The sequence below is a fragment of the Nycticebus coucang genome, chromosome 16, assembly GCF_027406575.1.
Source record: "Nycticebus coucang isolate mNycCou1 chromosome 16, mNycCou1.pri, whole genome shotgun sequence".
In the NCBI taxonomy this organism is placed as follows: domain Eukaryota; kingdom Metazoa; phylum Chordata; class Mammalia; order Primates; family Lorisidae; genus Nycticebus; species Nycticebus coucang.
In genome coordinates this window covers 93,941,518-93,962,000 of record NC_069795.1, presented here as the reverse complement: position 1 = coordinate 93,962,000, position 20,483 = coordinate 93,941,518, and the positions used below count along the sequence as shown (strand labels likewise).

The 20,483-nt window shown below is 39.3% G+C and overlaps 1 pseudogene; it reads left to right on the top strand.

The window, feature by feature from the left end:
* LOC128567498 (7-methylguanosine phosphate-specific 5'-nucleotidase-like) overlaps positions 1 to 19,351 on the top strand; it is a 90,755-nt pseudogene extending 71,404 nt beyond the window's left edge.
* Positions 19,352 to 20,483: the final 1,132 nt, after the last annotated feature.

The following is a 20,483-nucleotide window of genomic DNA, read 5'->3' as shown; positions in this document are numbered from 1 at the left end:
TAGAACTCTGAAGAGTATAGGCATAGGTGGCACATTTCTAAAACTGATTGAAGCTATCTATGACAAACCCACAGCCAATATTTTACTGAATGGAGTCAAACTGAAAGCTTTTCCTCTTAGAACTGGAACCAGACAAGGTTGTCCTCTGTCACCTTTACTATTCAACATAGTGCTGGAAGTTCTAGCCAATACAATTAGGCAAGACAAGGAAATAAAGGGAATCCAAATGGGAACAGAGGAGGTCAAACTCTCCCTCTTTGCTGACGACATGATCTTATACTTAGAGAACCCCAAAGACTCAACCACAAGACTCCTAGAAGTCATCAAAAAATACAGTAATGTTTCAGGATATAAAATCAATGTCCACAAGTCAGTAGCCTTTGTGTACACCAATAACAGTCAAGATGAGAAGCTAATTAAGGACACAACTCCCTTCACCATAGTCTCAAAGAAAATGAAATACCTAGGAATATACCTAATAAAGGAGGTGAAGGACCTCTATAAAGAAAACTATGAAATCCTCAGAAAGGAAATAGCAGAGGATATTAACAAATGGAAGAACATACCATGCTCATGGATGGGAAGAATCAACATTGTTAAAATGTCCATACTTCCCAAAGCAATCTACCTATTCAATGCCATTCCTATCAAAATACCAACATCATACTTTCAAGATTTGGAAAAAATGATTCTGCGTTTTGTATGGAACTGGAAAAAACCCCGTATAGCTAAGGCAGTTCTCTGTAATAAAAATAAAGCTGGGGGCATCAGCATACCAGATTTTAGTCTGTACTACAAAGCCATAGTGCTCAAGACAGCATGGTACTGGCACAAAAACAGAGACATAGACACTTGGAATCGAATGGAAAACCAAGAAATGAAACTAACATCTTACAACCACCTAATCTTTGATAAACCTAACAAGAACATACCTTGGGGGAAAGACTCCCTATTCAATAAATGGTGTTGGGAGAACTGGATGTCTACATGTAAAAGACTGAAACTGGACCCACACCTTTCCCCACTCACAAAAATTGATTCAAGATGGATAAAGGACTTAAACTTAAGGCATGAAACAATAAAAATCCTCCAAGAAAGCATAGGAAAAACACTGGAAGATATTGGCCTGGGGAAAGACTTCATGAAGAAGACTGCCATGGCAATTGCAACAACAACAAAAATAAACAAATGGGACTTCATTAAACTGAAAAGCTTCTGTACAGCTAAGGAGACAATAACCAAAGCAAAGAGACAACCTACACAATGGGAAAGGATATTTGCATATTTTCAATCAGACAAAAGCTTGATAACTAGGATCTATAGAGAACTCAAATTAATCCACGTGAAAAAAGCCAACAATCCCTTATATCAATGGGCAAGAGACATGAATAGAACTTTCTCTAAAGACGACAGACGAATGGCTAACAAACACATGAAAAAATGTTCATCATCTCTATATATTAGAGAAATGCAAATCAAAACAACCCTGAGATATCATCTAACCCCAGTGAGAATGGCCCACATCACAAAATCTCAAAACTGCAGATGCTGGCGTGGATGTGGAGAGAAGGGAACACTTTTACACTGCTGGTGGGACTGCAAACTAGTACAACCTTTCTGGAAGGAAGTATGGAGAATCCTCAAAGCACTCAAGCTAGACCTCCCATTTGATCCTGCAATCCCATTACTGGGCATCTACCCAGAAGGAAATAAATCCTTTTATCATAAGGACACTTGTACTAGACTGTTTATTGCAGCTCAATTTACAGTCGCCAAAATGTGGAAACAGCCTAAATGCCCACCAACCCAGGAATGGATTAATAAGCTGTGGTATATGTATACCATGGAATACTATTCAGCCATTAAGAAAAATGGAGACTTTACATCCTTCGTATTAACCTGGATGGACGTGGAAGATATTATTCTTAGTAAAGCATCACAAGAATGGAGAAGCATGAATCCTATGTACTCAATTTTGATATGAGGACAATTAATGACAATTATGGTTATCGGGGGGGAAACAGAAAGAGGGAAGGAGGGAGGTGGGTGGGGCCTTGGTGTGTGTCACACTTTATGGGGGCAAGACATGATTGCAAGAGGGACTTTACCTAACAATTGCAATCAGTGTAACCTGGCTTATTGTACCCTCAATGAATCCCCAACAATAAAAAATAAATAAATAAATAAATAAATAAATAAAAATAGGTAACTGAAAAAAAAATAAATAAAAAATAAATAAAATAAAATAAGCTGATAAAAAAAAAAAGAAAAGGTCTTAAGGGAAGCAAGAAAAAAAGAAAAATAATGACTTACAAAGGAACTCCAACATTTCTGGCAGCAGACATCTCAGTAGAAATATTACAAGCCAGGAGAGTGGCATAATATATTAAAAGTGCTAAAGGAAATAAACCTTAACCCTAGAATATTATATCCTGAAAAAATAAACTTCAAACATGAAGGAAAAATAAAGATTTTCCCAAACAAATAAAAGATGAGGAATTATATTAATACCAGCTCTAGCCTACAAGAAATGCTAAAAGAACTTTTTGAACCTGAAAGTAAAGGACATTAATGAACAAGAAGAAATCAGCTAAAGCTATTCAACTAACTGGTAAAAGTACAGAAATTCAGAATACTCTATTGTAACTGTGGTGCAAAAACCTACTTATGTCATGAGTAGGAAGACTAAAAGACAAACCTATCAAAATTAAATATAACTTTTTGAAAGCTAGATAGTATAGAAAGATATGAATGGAAACAATGAAAAGTTAAAAAGTGGGAGGGGATGGAATTAATGATAGAAAATCTGTTAGATCTCTCTTAGATTTTTTGTTTGTAAGCAAAGTTGTCATATATTTAAAATAATTGGTTATAAAATGCTTTTGCAAACCTCATAGTAGCTTCAAACCAAAAAACCTACAATTGATACATAAAAAAAATAAAAAGCAAGAAATTAAAACACACTACCAGAGAAAATGATGTGCCATTATTAAGTCCTTACCGCTCAATAGTAACTTTGAATGTGAAAGGACTAAAATTTCCAATCAAAAGACATAAACTTGCTGAACGAATGAATAAAAATAAACATGAATGAACCACATATTGTCTGCAAGAAACCCACTTCACCCATAAAGACACAAATAGACTGAAAATAAAGAGATGAAAAAGATATTCCATGCAAATACAAACCCAAAAAGAACAGGCATAGCTACATCAGGTAAAATAGATTTTAAGATAAAAACTGTAAAAAGAGACAAAGAAGGTCACTATGTAATAATAAAGGGGTCAATTCAGCCAAAGGATATAACAATACTAGCTATACATGCACTCCACCCTAGAGCACCTAGATATAGAAAACAAATAATGAGAGGTAAAGAGAGAAGAATAGACCTGATATAGTAATCACTTGAGAATTCACTCCACATTCGGCACTGGACAGACCATCCAGACAAAAAACCAAGAAAGAAACTTTGGACTTAATCTGTATTATAGACCAAATGGACCTAATAGATATTTACAGAACATTTCATTCAACAGCCACAGAATACACATTCTTCTTCTCAGCTCATAGATTATTCTGAAAGATGGAGCACTAAACAAGTTTTTAAAAATTAAAAAAAATTGAAATCATACCAAATATTTTTTCTGGCCACATGGAATAAAACTATAATAGAAGCAATAATAAGAGAAACACTGGAAAATACATAAACACATGGAAATTAAACTATATGCTCCTGAATAACTAATGGGTCAATAAAGAGAATAAGAAATAAATTTAAAAAATTCTCAAAACAAATGAAAACAAAAAAACACAACATACAAAAACTTATGGGATACAGAAAAAGCAGTAATAAGAAAAAATTTTAGCAATAATTGCTTACATCAAAAAAGTATAGCCTCAGCGCCTGTGGCTCAAGCCACTAAGGCACCAGCCACATACAAATGAGCTTGCGGGTTCAAATCCAGCCTGGGCCCGCCAAACAACAATGAGAGCTGCAACCAAAAAAAATAGCCAGGTGTTGTGGTGAGCACCTATAGTCTCAGCTACTTGGGAGGCAGAGGCAAGAGACTCGCTTGAGCCCAGGAGTTGGAGGTTGCTGTGAGCTGTGATGCCACAGCACTCTACCCAGGGCGACAGCTTGAGGCTCTGTCTCAAAAATAAGAAAATAAAAAGTATAAAACCTTCAAATAAACAAAGTAATTATGCATCTTAAAGAACCAGAGCAAACACGAGCAAACCAAACTCAAAATTAGTAGAAGAAAATAAATAATAAACATCAGAGAGAGCAAAAGTAAATGCAATTGAAATTTAAAAATTAACAAAATGAAAAATCAGTTTTTTGAAAAGATAAACAAATTTGACACACTTTTAGCTAGACTAGGAAACAAGAGAGAAGATCTGAATTTTATAAGTAAAATCAGAGATGAAAAAGGAGACATTACAATGAATCTAAATATTATAAATAAAATCGGAGATGATTATACCAGTGTAGTATATGCCAATCAATTAGAAACCCTAGACAAAATGGATAATTCCTAGATACATACAACCTACCAAGACTGAGCCAGGAAGAAATTGAAAACCTGAATAATGGTGGCTCACACCTGTAATCCTAGTGCTCTGGAAGGCCAAGGTGGGAGGATCTCTTGAGCTCAGGAGTTTGACACCAGCCTGAGCAAGAGCAAGACTCTATCTCCACTAAACAGAGAAAAATGAGCCAGGCACTATGGTAGACACCTGTAGTTGCTACTCAGGAGGCTGAGGCAAGAGGATCACTGGAGCCCAGGAGTTTGAGGTTGCTGAGAGTGATAATGATGCCTCTGCATTTAAGCCAGGACAGCAGAATGAGACCCTGCCTCAAAAAGCAAACTTGAATAAACCAATAACCAGTAATGAGATAAAAACAGTAATAAAAATCTCCCATCAAAGAAAGGTCCAGGAGCTGACGGCTTCACTGCTCAATTCTACCAACCATTCAAAAAGAACTAATACTAATACTATTTAAAATATTCCAAAAGAGTAGTCCCAGCTACTCATGAGGCTGAGGCAAGAGATCACCTAAGCCCAGGAGTTGGAGGTTGCTGTGAGCTGTGTGACGCCACGGCACTCTACCAACAGCGATAAAGTGAGACTCTGTCTCTACAAAAAAAAATATTCCAAAAGATTAAGGAGGAACGAATACTCCCAAACTCGTTCTATGAGACCTTCCTCACACGAATAGCAAAACCAGATAAAAACAAAACAAAACAGGCTCTGCGCCTGTGGCTCAAGCTGCTAAGGCACCAGCCACATACACCTGAGCTGAAGGGTTCAAATCCAACTCAGGCCTGCAAAATAACAATGATGGCTGCAACCAAAAAATAGCTGGGTGTTGTGGCGGGCGCCTGTAGTCCCAGCTACTTGGAAGGCAGAGGCAGGAGAATTGCTTGAACCCAGGGGTTTGAGGTTGCTATGAGCTGTGATGTCACAGCACTCTACCCAGGGCAACAGCTTGAGGCTCTGTCTCTAAATAAATAAATAAATAAATAAAAGTAATAAAATTTCTTTGTGGGGCAAACACAGAAGGAGAAAAGTAAAACATCAACCAACAAACTGGAAAAGATACTTTTTACTGATGTATTTGGTGTACACATTTTTAGGTACATATGATTATTTGATATATTCACATAATCAGTTCAGGGTAACTGGGATATATCTCACTTTAAATATTTATCTGCCCTTTACACTAGGAAGATTCAAGTCATTTTCTTTTAGACATTTTGAAAAGTATAATAGATTATTTTTAATTATATTCACCCTGCTAATCTATTGAGCACCAGGTTTTATTTCTTCTAAGTAAGTGTATATTCATACTCATTAATCAACCTCCCCTCATGGCCCCCACTCAACACACACTTTCTGGTAACCACCAACCTACTCTCCATCTTCATGAAATCCACTTTTCTTTAGCTTTCACGAGTGAGAACATGTAAGTTTTATCTTTCTGTGCTTGGTTTGTTTTATTTTAATGACCTCCAGTTACATCCATGTTGCTGCAAATGGCAGGAGTCTACTCTCTTTTATGGATGAATAATATTCCATTGTGTGTATATACCATATTTTCTTTATTCATTTATCCATCGACAGATACTTAGGTTGATTCCACATTTTTGGCTGTTGTGAATAGTGCTGTAGTAAAATGAGCATGCAGATTTATCTCTTTCGTATATTCATTTCCTTTCCTTTTGATATATACCCAGTAGTATATATTTTTGATATACGTGTTGCAAATTTGTATATATTCTTTAAGATATGTCTATTTAGATCTTTTGACCATTTTTCAATCAGATTATTTGGGTTTTTTCTATTAAATTGTTTAAGCTCCTTTATATGTTCTGGTTATTAATCTCTTGTCAGATGAATAGTTTGCAGTATTTTCTCCCATCCTGTGAATTGTCTCTTTGTGGATTGTTTCCTTTTCCTTTGCCAGGCAGAGCTTTTTAGCTTGACTTAATCCCATTTGTCTATGGGTCCTTTTGTTGCTTGAGCTTTTGAGGTATTACACACAACAATATTTTTTCCAGGTCAATATGAAGGAAGCATTTGAAGAAATGAAGCATTTCTCCAAGGTTTCCTTTTAGTCATTTCATAGTTTCAACTCTTAGATTTAAGTCTTTAGTCCATGTTGATTTGCTTTTTGTGTATGGTAAGATAGGAATCTAGTTTCATTCTTCCGCACATAGTTATTCAGTTTTTCCAGCACCATTTATTGAAGAAATTGTCCTTTCTCCATTGTATGTTCTTGGTGCCTTACTCAAAGATGAGTTGGCTATAAATACATGGGTTTATAGCTGTGCTCTCTAATCTATTTCCCTAGTCTGTGTATCTTCACTACTATAGCTTTGTTGTAGATTTTGAAGTTAGGTGGTATAGTGCCTCCTGCTTTGTTCATTTTACTCAAGATTGCTTTGGTGACTTAGGTATTTTGTGCTTCTGTATAAATTTTAGTATTTTTTCCTAAAGTTTCTATAAAGAATGTCATTGGTATTTTTATAAGGATCACATTGAATCTATAAATTGCTTTAAGTAGTATTATAATTTTAATAACATTCATTCTTTCGATCCATGAGCATGGACTATCTTTCCATTTTTTGTGTACTCTTTAATTTTTTTCATCAGCTTTTTATAGTTTTCCTGACATAGATCTTTTATATATTTTATTAAATTGATTCCTAGGTATTTTATATTTTTTGTAGCTAATTAAATGAGATTGCTACCTTGATTTTTTTTTAATTGTTCACTGTTGGCATGAATAAATCCTACTGATTTTTGTATGTTGATTTTGTATCCTGCAACTTTAATAAATTCATTCATCAGTTCTAACAATTTTTTAGTGGAATCCTTAGGTTTTATTAATTATAAGATCAAGCTGTCTGTGGCTAAGCCTAATTTGACTTCTGCATTTCCAATTTGCATGTGCTTTATTTCTTTCTCTTGCATAATTATTCTGAGCAGGACATCCTGTATTATGTTAAATAAAGTGTTGAAAGTGGGAATCCTTGTGTTGTTCAAGATCTCATAGGAAAGGCTTTCAATTTTTTTCCTGTTCCATATGATGTTAGCTATGGGTTTGTCAAAAATGGCATTTATTCACAGGGCATGGTAGCTGAAGCCTGTAATCCTAGCACTCTGGGAGGCTGAGGTAGGTGGATTGCTTGACCTCGTGAGTTCAAGCCTGAGCCAAAGCGAGACCCCCATCTCTACTAAAAATACAAAAAACTGAGGCAAGAGGATCACTTAAGCCCAAGAGTTGGAGGTTGCTGTGAGCTATGATGTCACCATGGCACTCTACCCAGGGCAAAAGCTTTAGACTCTTTCTCAAAAAAAAAAAAAAAAAAAAAAAATAGCCTTTATTATTTTTAAACATGTTCCTTCTATAACCAGTTTGTTTTGTTTTGTTTTTTTGACATAGAGTCTCCCTCTGTCCCCCTGAGTAGAGTGCCATGGCCACGCAGAACACAGCAACCTCAAACTCTTGGGCTCAAGTGATCCTCTTGCCTCCACTTCCCAAGTAGCTGGGACTATAGGCACCAGCCACATTGCCCAGGTAATTTTAGAGATGGGGTTTCACTGTTGCTCAAGCTGGTGTCAAACTCCTGAGCTCAAGCAATCTGCCTGCTCTGGCCTCCCAGAATGTTAGGTTTACAGGAGTGAGACACATGCCTGGCCTTGATGAGGGTTTTTACCATAAAAGATGTTGAGGCTCTGATTCTGTAGCTCAGAGGCTAGGGCAGCAGCCACATACATAGGGTCTGTCAGATTTGAACCTGGCCTGGACCTGCCAAACAACAATGACAATAACAACAACAACAACAAAAATAGCTGGGCGTTGCGGTGGGCACCTGTAGTCCCAGCTATTTGGGAGGCTGAGGCAAGAGAATCGCTTAAGCTGTGAGCTGAGAGGCTACAACACTGTACCGGGTGACATAGTGAGAATCTGTGTCAAGAAAAAAAAAAAAATGCTCAGCGCCCATAGCACAGTGGTTACTGGCTCTGGCCACATACACCAAGGCTGTCGGGTTCAAATCCAGCCCAGGCCAGCTAAACAACAATGACAATTGCACCAACAGCAAAACAAAAATAGCTGGGCTGGTGCCTGTGGTCCCAGCTACTTGGGAGGCTGAAGGTTGCTGGGAGCTGTGACAACACGGTGCTTTACTGAGGGCAACATAGTGTGACTCTCTCAAAAAAAAAGATGTTGAATATGATATTTTTCTTGTTGGTCTGTTAATCTGAAGTGTCACGTTTATTGATTTGCTCATATTGAACCATTCTTGTATCCCTGGGAGAATCCCATTTGATTATGGTGAATGTTTTTCTTGTTTTTTTTTTTTTTTTTGAGACAAAGTCTCAAGCTGTCACCCTGGGTAGAGTGCTATGGCGGCACAGCTCACAGCAACCTCCCACTCTTGGGCTTAAGCAATGCTCTTGCCTTAGCCTCCCAAGTGGCTGGGATTACAGGCGCCCACCACAATGCCCAGCTATTTTTTGGTTGTAGTTGTCATTGTTGTTTATTGGCAGGCAGGGTTGGATTTGAACCCACCAGCTCCTGTGTATGTGGCTGGCACCTTAGCCACTTGAGCTACAGGCACTGAGCCGTGAATGATATTTTTAATATGTTTTTTTATTCTATTTACTAGTATTTTGTTGAAGATTTTTGCATTTATGTTCATCAGTGCATCAGTGATATTGTCCTATAGTTTTCTTTTTTGGTTATGCTTTTGTCTTTTTTCTTTCTTTCTTTTTTTTTTTTTTTTTTGGAGACAGAGTTGCACTATGTCACCCTCAGTAGAGTGCCATGGCATCGCAGCTCACAGCAGCATCAAATTCTTGGGTATAAGCAATTCTCTTGCCTCAGCCTCCCAAGTAGCTGGGACTACAGACGTCCGCCACAACACCTGGCTATTTTGTTGTTGTTGTTGCAGTTGTCGTTGTTGGTTAGGTGGCCTGGGCTGGGCTGGGCTGGAACCCACCAGCCTCAGTCCATGTGGCTGGCACCATAACCACTGTGCTACGGGCCTGGAGCTTGTATGGTTTTGTATTACAAGAAAATTCTCCTTGTTTGGAAGTATTGGAAAAGTTTGGAAGTATTTCCTTCTCTTCAATTTTTTAAAAGACTTTGAGTAGAATTTGTATTATTTCTTCTTTAAATGTTTGGGGTAATTCAACTGTGAAGCCATCAGTTCCCACGGTTTTCTCTGCTGGGAGATTCTTTATTCCAGCCTCCAACTCATCACTTGTTATGGGTTTATTGAGGTTTTCCATTCCTTTGTAGTTCAGGCTTGGTAGGTTATATGTATCCAGGAATTTAACTATTTTTTCTAGGTCTTCCAATTTGTTGGTGTGTAGTTGTTCATAATAATCTCTAATAATTCTTTGTATTTCTATGATATCAGTTGTTATGTCTTCTTTTTCATTTCTTGTTTTATTTATTTGGGTCTTCTCTCTTTTTTTCCTTAATCTAGCTAAAGTTTTTGTTGTTGTTGTTGAAACAGAGTCTTGCTCTGTCACCTGGGCTGGTATGTTGTGGCCTCAGCATAGCTCACAACAACCTCAAACTTCTGGTCTCAAGCAGCTCTTCTGCCTCAGCCTCCCAAGTAGCTGGAACTACAAGAGTGTGCCAGCACACCCAGCTAATTTTTATTTTACTTTTAGTAGAGAGAGGATCTCACCATGCTCGTGCTGGTCTCAAACTCCTGAGGTCAAGCAATTCTCCTTCTTCTGCCTCCCAAAGTGCTAGGATTATGGGTGTGAGCTACCACATCCAGCCCTAGCTAAAGTTTTGTTGATTTTATTTACATTTTCAAATGCCAACATTTTGTTTCATTGATCTTCTCTATTTTTTCAGTCTCAAATTTATTTATTCCCTGATATTTATTATCTCTTTTCTTTTACTAATTTTGAATTTTGTTTGTTCTTGATTTTATAGTTCCCTGAGGTACTTCCTTTGGTTGCTTATTTGAAGACTTTCTACTTTTTTGACTTAAGTATTTATTGCTAAAAACTTCCCTCTTACTATTGCTTCTATTGTATGCCATAGTTTTGGTATGTTGTATTTCTATTTTCATTTGATTCAAAAAAGATTTAATTTCTTTTTAATTCTTCATTGCCCCATTGGTCATTCAGAAACATGTTTAATTTCCATGTATTCATGTAGTTTGTTTCTTTTTCTTTTTTTGTTTTTTCAGACGGAGTCCAAGCTATCGCCCTGGGTAGAATGCTATGGCGTCACAGCTCACAGCAACCTCAAACTCTTGGCTTAAGCAATTCTCTTGCCTCAGCCTCCCAAGTAGCTGGGACTACAGGTGCCACCACACCTGGCTATTTTTGTTGTTGTTGTGATTGTCATTGTTGTTTTAGCTGGCCTGAGCCGTGAATGGCCAGGTTGGAACCTGCCAGCCTCGGTGTATGTGGCCAGTGCCCTAGTTTCTGAGGTTCCTCTTGTTATTGATTTCCAGTTTTATTTCATTGTCAGAAATGAAATATACTTGACATGATATCTACTTTTTTGAAATTGTTGAGATTTGTTTTGTGACCTAAGATTGGTCTATTCTGTAGAATGTGCCATGTGCTGGTGAAAAAAAAATGTGTTCTTTGGCTCGTTGCCTATAGCTCAATGGGTCACATAACACCAGGCCACATACACCAGGGCTGGCAGGATCGAACTTGGCCTAGGCCAGCTAAAAAATAACAATGACAACTGCAACAAAAAATAGGCAGGTATTGTGGCAGGGGCCTGTAGTCCCAGCTACTTGGGAGGCTGAGACAAGAGAATCACTTAAGCCCAGGAGTTGGAGGTTGCTGTGAGCTGTGACACCATGGCACTCTACTGAGGGCTACATAGTAAGACTCTGTCACACACACACAAAAAAATGTGTACTCTGAAGCAGTTGGGTGACCTGTTCTGTATATGCCAGTTAGGTCTATTAGATCTAGTTTAACTCTGATGTTTCTTTGTTGATTTTCTGTCCATTACAAAGAGTAGAATGTTCAAGTCCCCTGTGAGTAGTATACTGTAATCTGTCTCTCCCTTTAGATCTATTGATAAATGCTTTTTATACTTGGGAACTCTGGGGTTGGATGCATAGATACTTTTAATTATTATATTCTCTTGCTGAATTGACCCCTTTATCTTTAAATAGTGACCTGTCTCTTTTTACTATCCCCAATTTGCAGTCTGTTTTATCTGACCCTACTCTTTTTTGGTTTTTTAATAGCATGAATTTTTTTTCACCCCATCATTTTTGGTCAGTGTGTATTGTGTACCTTTATAGGTGAGTCTTATTTCTTTATCTACTCAGCTATCCTCTGTCTTTTAATCAAAAACCTGAGTTCATTTACATTCAGTATTATTATTGGTAACAAGGACATTTTATTGCCTTGTTTTCTGGGGTTTTTCTTCTTTGTTTTCTGGCTATTTTTACCTGATTTCTTCCTTTATTCCTTTCTTACTATCATCCTTTGTGGTTAGGTTATTTTCCTCTGGTAATATGATTTAATTTATTGCTTTTTACTTTTAGTTAATCTGTTATAGGTTTATGCATTGTGGTTGCCATGGGACTTACATAAAACATCTTATAATGAGTAAAGTGATAGCAATTTATCTTAGATCATAAAGAAAAAAATAGAAACATCCTTCCACATTTCAACTTATATATTTTATATTATCTGTCTCTCAAAAGATTGCTATAGCTATTATTGTTTTGTTGGGTGTGGCGAGCAAGCTGTGCGACAGCAGGGCCCCCACTGCCTGGGGAACATTCAGGGAATGAACCCCCAACTGCTTCTCCTCCGTTCCCAAAACAGCCATATTCCTTTCTTCATGCTCTCACTGCCAGAAGCCACATATCTTTCTTTGTCTAGTTAATTATGCAGAGATCCTTGTAATCATTCCCTTCCTTCTCCTTACATATGTTAACGAAGTTGAGTAGAAACCATTAACAAGAGGATTTGTCTTTATTCAAGTCATTTACATCTTCCTGTCTTACTGTAAAAGCAAAAATAGGTCTTTTGTTTATGCTATTTCCCCATATTGTCTATGCTACTTTCTGCTGGACAACCCTGTAGAGATACTATAAAATAAAGCGATTTTGTGCTTTGGTGGCTGCAGCTTTCAGCTCAGTCAGACCTCCAGATCCCATCTTTCGTTTCTATATCTTCTCTTATGCTGTATTTTCCTCATTCTCTACCAATTCCACTCTGGTTCACTCCCCTACCCTGCACTGGTTCACAACAGTTGGCAGGATTGAACCTGGCAACCCAACAGTTGGGTTTATCTTTCGGACTTCATATGAGAATTATGCATGGATTGCACATCACAATTATAATATCAGAGTATTCTGGGTTTGTGTGTATTTAATGTTACATGTGTTTTATATCTTTATACGTTTTCTTTTCACACATCAGTAACTTTTTTCTTTCAGATTGAAGAACTCTCTTTAGCATTTGTTGTAAGACCGGTCTCATGGTGGGGAATTCTCTCAGCTTCTGTTTATTTAGGAAAGACTCTCCTTCGTACATGATAGATAATTTTGCTGAATATGGTATTCTTATATGGAAGTTTTTTCTTTTAAAGTTTCGAAAAGCAATACCATTCCCTCTTGGCCTGATTACTGTTGAGACATCAGTTGCCCAATGAACTGAAATTTTTATATGTTACTTCATACATTTTTTTGCTCCTTTTAGGATTTTCTTTGTCTTTGATTTTGGATAGTTTGATTATTCCATGCCTTGGTGGGTAAACTTATTTGGGTCAAATATGTTTGGTGTTTTCTAATTTTCTGTACCTGCAATCTTTCTCAAGTTTTGGAAAGTTTTCTGCTATTAGTTCTTTGAATTAGCTTTTTACCCCTTGTTCTTCCTCAAGTCTGACTTGAACATCAATAAGTCTTAAATTTGGTTTTTAGAGGTAATTTTCTATATCTGGTAGGTAGTTTTTATACCTTTTCTTTGTTTTCTTTTTTTAGGCTCTGATTGATATTTTAATATAGTCTTTCTTTGAACTCATTGCTTCTTTCCTCTGCTTGATCCATTCTGCTACTGAGAGGTTCTAATGAACTTGCCATGTTAGCAAATGTACGTCTCAGTTCCAGGATTATTGCTTTTTTTTTTTTTTTAGTATTTCAATCTCTTTATTAAATTTCTCTAATAAATTTTTGAATTATTTTTCTGTGTTATCTTGGAGAGCACTGAGTTTCCTTAAAACTATGACTATGAATTCTTGGTCAGAGAGTTCACGTGTTGCTATCTCATCAGGGTCAGTCATTTGTTTCTTGCTTTGTCCACTTGGGGAGGTCATGGGTTCCTATTTGCTGCTGTTTCTTGTGAAGTACATCTATATCTCTGCATTGAATGATTATTTATACTAGTGTTCTCTATCTGGTATATTTATTTAGAAATTCTTAGCACATATTTGTTTAGCAATTCTTTACCTCATTGCCTCTTTTTTTGGCTATAGATGGTCATTTAAGCTCAGGTTCTCCTCTGCTCTGCTAAACAATGAGAATGCTGCCCATCCCAAATGGAGGCGGTCTCAAAGGGAGTATTAGCCATTCTTATTTGGTGTCTCCTTAGACCTACTTACAGAGCAGAGTTTCCATAGCAGGGGATAATAGTTCTGTTGTCTCCCTTTTACTCTACCTGTCCTCAGGGATATTGATTCCTTCTAACACTCCTGATGGTTTCTATGTGTTAAGGCAAAGATTGGCCTCCCTCCAGAGAACTGTTGGGGAAGCTGATTGTCTACGTCATTCTCACTTTTTCCATTGTAGAAATTGTGAGTTGGGAGGAAATTTTCCATGCGCTTGATGCCAGGCAGAAAGAGGGTGGTATATCCCAGACATGAAAGTCCAATTCTCTTACTGTCTTCTTTGAGTTTTTTTTTCACTTCTCTGTGGTTCTGGGAACTGTTTCATCATCATATTTGAGTTCTGAAATATTACTGGTGATAACAATACTGGAATTTTGCTCTTCAGTAGGTCCTTGATCTCAGGATTCAAAGAATGAACCCACAGACCACAAATCAGTGGTAAGATAGGACTTTTATTAGAAGTTAGAAAGGAGGGGCGGCACCTGCAGCTCAGGGAGTAGGGTGCCGGCCCCATATGTGGAGGATGGTGGGTTCAAGCCCAGCCCTGGCCAAATTGCAACAACAACAACAACAAAATAAGTTAGAAAGGAATACAGAAGAACTAAAAAGGACCAGAGCTTCTGGAAGGGAGAAAAAAATGAACTAGCTGGAGAGCATCTACATGGGCTCTTTATCTAAGGGTCTAGAGAATTACATGTGGCCAGGACTTGGTAGATGGAAAAACATCTTTTCAAAGTCATTAACAAATGAATGAATGTAGTTCCTCCTCCACTAGGGCAAGGTTATCAGGTCCTTTACAGTCTTTGTCTCTGAGAAGGAATAAGGGTGTGTGCACCTACTCAAGGTGGAACCACCCAAAAAATCATCTCAGGGTGCTTTGTTCATCATTTTATCAGAACCCAAAGGGTGTGTCCTAAAAAAGGCAGTTGGCTTGTGCCTGGAAATGGGGGTATGACCTCTGAGCTCACCTGAGAGTGGAGGGGCTCCCTGTCCAGCCCTGAGTGGTGGAATCCTGTATCAATAACCTTGGCAATGCACATATGTTTTGGTTTGGGGGAAGTGAAACCAGTTTATATCTATGCCACTATTTTGGAACTCTTTACTTTCTTCTTCAGGCTATTACATTAAATACGTTTTATCTTATGTAGAAAACAATAAACAATTTTCATTTTTCAGGATAATTACTACACTTAAATATACATCAAATATACTGAATTCAATGGGATCTTTCAGAAGAGACTCATCAATTAATAAAATTTACTGTATGCCTATAGCAATCATAGTTGTAAGTATAGGGGATTCCATCACAAACAGGTAGAATTTTGTCCTCCACCTGCTCATATATTCTCATGGAGAAGACAAATAAATATATAAGCTAAAGAATAATAATAAGAAAAATAATAAAAATAATAATAAGAAGAAAAAATAAACATATAAGCTAAAGAATAAATAAGAAAAATTCAGGTTTTAAAAAAGATAAAATTGGCAGTAGAGTATTGTGATCTGAAAAGGCCTCTCTTAGAATCTGTATTTGTTTTATATAAAGATCAAAATGTCATATAAAGATCAAAATGTTTTAAGCAGAAGACATAAAGGGGAGAAAATTGGTGGTGGGGAGAACAATAAGCTTAGAATTTTAGAGAGGCAAAAAGAATCTTGATGTGACTGGAGCACAGTGACTACAAGAGGAAATGGTAAGGAACCACCAAATCCTGTAGGCTTGGTTTGAAGGTGATATTAGAAAGTTTATGTTAGTGAGTTAAAGGATTAGATTTATGCTTTAGAATCATCGTTTCATTTGCATATGGAGGATGGATAGCATAAAATGGAGGGGAGACAACTATCATATCTCTGGTTCAGATAAAAAGTGGTGGTTTGGACCAGGATTATAGTAGAAGTGGTGGTGAGAAGTAGTTGGATTCAAGGTATACGTCAGGCTCAGCGCCTGTGGCTTAAGTGGCTAAGGCGCCAGTCACATACACCTGACCTGGTGGGTTTGAATCCAGCCCAGGCCCGCCAAACAACAATGACAGTTACAACCAAAAAATAGCCAGGCATTGTGGTAGGTGCCTGTAGTCCCAGTTACTTGGGAGGCAGAGGCAAGAGAATCTCTTGAGCCCAGGAGTTGGAGGTTGCTGTGAGCTGTAAAGCCACAGCACTCTACCCAGGGTGACAGTTTGAGGCTCTATCTCAAAAAAAAAAAAAAAAAAAAAGATATATTTCAAAAGCAACATTAACTGTTGGGGAAAAAAGACAGGAGAGAAATTAGGGATGACTACCTAAGTTTTGTGCCCAAGGAATTGGTAGATGATGGGACCACTTACTGTAACACAGAGCAATGGATAAAGTCAGATTTGGGGTATGACTAGATAAATAGTTCTCCTTCAAGCACAGTAAATTTGAGATACTGCTTTCAAAAATCTCCTCAAACAATGTTTTTTCTTAGCTCTCGTACCACAACAATAATCAACACCTAAGATTTCTATGATCAAATGTGGTATTGTCCTTTATATGGCAAGCAACAGACACCTGCTGGGTATCCTTTAGTTAAATTTTGACACTATCTAGAGATAGCATCAGATACAAAGAGTGAGGGCTAGGTCCCCCAAATTCACCCCATTTCAGACAATTGTTCCAAGTCCAGACCTCTAGACTTCTGACCAACTAGCTTCAAATTGGAGTTCCTATGACCCTCTCTTTGGAGTCAATTAATTTTCTAGGGTGGCTAAAGAGCTCTGAGAAATGGGTATACTAATTTATTATAGAAGATATTACAAAGGGTACACACAAAGAGATGCAGTTGGCCAGGTATAGGGAAGGGACATGGGGATTTCATGCCTCCCCAGGATGTGTCACCCTCCAGGAAGCTCTACAGTTCAGCTCTCCAGAAGCTCCCAACCCTGTCCTTTGGACCCTTTTAGTAGAAGCTTCATTACATAGGTAAGATTGATAATTATAATTGCTTTTTGTCCAATCATATTCCTTTTTGAATATGATTGGACAAAAAGCACATGATATAAACTCAGCAAGGCCTGTCTGTTTAGGTTCTTCCTGACCTCTCTGAGCAGCATTTCTTTCTCCACGATATGGGCAGAACCCTCTCTGGAATAAGAGTCTTTTGACTCACAATCAATAGACTCCTGCCTTGGGCTGGTTAAAAGAAGGCAAGAGAAGGTCAGGGAGCGATTATGTATTTTGAGACTTGCTCTTGAGGCCTGAGACACCCCATTATAACAAGAACTGTGGAAGTTATGAGCCAAGAACCCTAGATGAGAACCAAAGTATGTATCAGAACAACACAGGCCCTTATTGACATCCAAGATGAAATGTGTCAGATATATGAGACTAAAGCATAGCAGAGAAGTCCTAGCTAGAGGTATAAAAGTATCAGGTGCTTTAAGTGCTCTAATACCCTATCTCCCCGAAAATAAGCTAGTCTTATATTAAGGTGTGCTCCCAAAAATGCGCTAGGTCTTATTTTCAGGGGATGTCTTATCTTTCCTGTGAGTAGGTCTTATTTTCGGAGGATGTCTTATTTTGGGGAAAACAGGGTAGTACTTAAGTCATTGGACTGGATGGAATTACTTAAGAAGATACTCAAGATAAGAGGAAGAAAGGGCTGTGATAGTGCCCTGAAACATACTCTAATATTTGGAAGTCTAATGAAGAAAAACCAGCCACTGAATGAGTAGGAAATTAGATGAATGTGCTATGGAACATTGCTTTTTCTGGGTGGCACCTGTGGCTCAATGAGTAGGGCACTGGCACTATATACTGTAGGTGGCGGGTTCAAACCCAGCCCCAGCCAAAAAAAAACTGCAAAAAAAAAAAATAGGGTTTGTCTGTTTTGTTTTGCTTTAAACAGATGAGAATGGCTCCGCACCTGTAGCTCAGTGGGTAGGGCACCGGCCCCATATACAGAGGGTGGCGGGTTCAAACCCAGCCCAGGCCAAACTGCAGCAAAAAGTAGCCAGGTGTTGTGGTGGGCACCTGTGGTTCCAGCTACTCGGGAGGCTGAGGCAAGAGAATTGCCTAAGCCCAGGAGTTGGAGGATCCTGTGAGCTGTGACACCACAGCCTTCTGCCAAGGGAGACAAAGTGAGACTCTTGTCTCTAAAAAAAAAAAAAAAAAATCCAGGCGTTGCAGCAGGTGCCTGTAGTCCCGGCTACTTGGGAAGCTCAGGCAAGAGAATCGCTTAAGCCTAGCAGTTTGAACCCCCACACTCTACCGAGGGACCTTCTGCACCACCGACTGGTTCAGAGCGACATCGCAGAAGAGGTCTAGAAGAAGCATCTGGCGTGGAGAGGGCGGGATCCCTGGAGAGCTCAGAGGCCCCCAGCAGGTCCCTGAAGCCCTGCGGTGCCACCACAGCCAGTACCCGCCCCCTGCCGCGCCCAGCCCGCCTGGCAGGGGTGCCCCTTGGGCCCAGCACTGCACTGGGGTCTCGGGACAGGTGAGCACCCCGAGAAAGGTCTTGGTCCTGAAGCGGCAGCCTGGGCAGGTGCAGGAGATCATTGGCACCCTCCACAGGGGCGGGGAGACCGGTTACAGCTCATGGAGCTCCTACACCATTATTACCCAATCGAGATTGACCCTCACCAAACCATCAAGGAGAAGTCACCACATATGGTGGACTGATGGACCAAAGCACACAATCTCCTGTGTCAGCAGAAGATCCAGAAGTTTCAGATAGCCCAAGTGGTTAGAGTCCAGGGCAATGCTCAGGGAGGAATACAAGACATTCAACACACTTTATCAGAACAACATTTCCCTTTTCATCTTCTCAGCAGGCATTGGTGATATCCTGGAAGAAATTATCTGACAGATAAAAGTATTCCACCCCAACATCCACATCATTCATGATAACTACATGGATTTTAATGAAGATGATTTCCTACAGGGATTTAAGGGCCAACTCAGACACACATACAATAAGAATAGCTCTGTGTGTGAGAACTCCAGTTACTGCCAGCAGCTTCGAGGCCAAACCAACATCATCCTGCTTGGAGACTCCATGGGGGACCTCACTATGGCCGATGAGGTTCCAGGTGTACAGAACATTCTGAAGATCGGCTTCCTAATGACAAAGTGGAGGAACCACGGAGCACTACATGGACTCCTATGACATCGTGCTGAAGAAAGACGAGAAGCTGGATGTGGCCAACCTGCTGCTACAACACATCCTGCACCAGGGGGACCAGGTGGAGATACAGGGCTTGTGAGGATGCAGGCTCAGGCCAGGCCCTGCAGGCCAAGACTAGGAGGAGCCTCCAATTTGTCAGCTGCTTTTCTGTGAGCACAGAGAAAAGTCCAGGGTGGCCAAGACTGGACCCTCCCATCCCCCTCCCTTCTCCTACTCCCTGTTGCCTTCATCACTGGTGGCTTGAGGGAGGCCTGCTAGGCAGAAGGGCACAAGCACTATATCTGATGAACAATTGCCCATGGCATGTTAGTGCTATAAAGCTTGTCTAGTCCAGCAATTATTTTTTTTCAAAAATTTTAAACATGGAAAGCTTTTCTTCAAACAAATGTAATGTATGAGACAAATGAAAATTAAAAAACTGAAAAAAGGGCGGCGCCTGTGGCTCAGTGAGTAGGGCGCCGGCCCCATATGCCGAGGGTGGCGGGTTCAAACCCAGCCCCAGCCAAACTGCAACCAAAAAATAGCCGAGCGTTGTGGCGGGCGCCGGTAGTCCCAGCTACTCTGGAGGCTGAGGCAAGAGAATCGCTTCAGACCAGGAGTTGGAGGTTGCTGTGAGCTGTGTGATGCCACGGCACTCTACCCGAGGGCGGTACAGTGAGACTCTGTCTCTACAAAAAAAAAAAAAAAAAACTGAAAAAAAAATGGGTGGCACCTGTGGCTCAAAGGATTAGGGTGTCAGCCCCACATGCCAGAGGTGGCGGGTTCAAACCCAGCCCAAACAAAAAACTTCAAAAAAAAAAAAAATTGAACAAAAGGAGGAAGGAAGGAGATAAAAAGGGTTTGTGGTGGCATACCATTTAAATTGATGTTATTGGAGGGACAGGGGTGGGGTGTTGGTGTGTGACACACCTTTTGGAGGCAAGAAACAATAGTAACAGGGAATTTACCTAATAAATGCAATCAGTGTAACCTGGTTTCTTGTACCCTCAGTGAATCCCCAACAGTTAAAAAAAAAAAAAAAAACCAACAACCTTTGAGCATGAATACATAATTTGAGAAAAAAAAACTTGATGTTGGGATGACCCACAAGATGGCAGCCAAGTAACAGCTTCCTTGCAACTGGGCACAGTGAATCAGGGGAGAGAAGACTCCAGGCATCTCTGGCTGGTGGGATCTGCCCGGAAACATCCCTTTGGAGACACAGGGGTCAG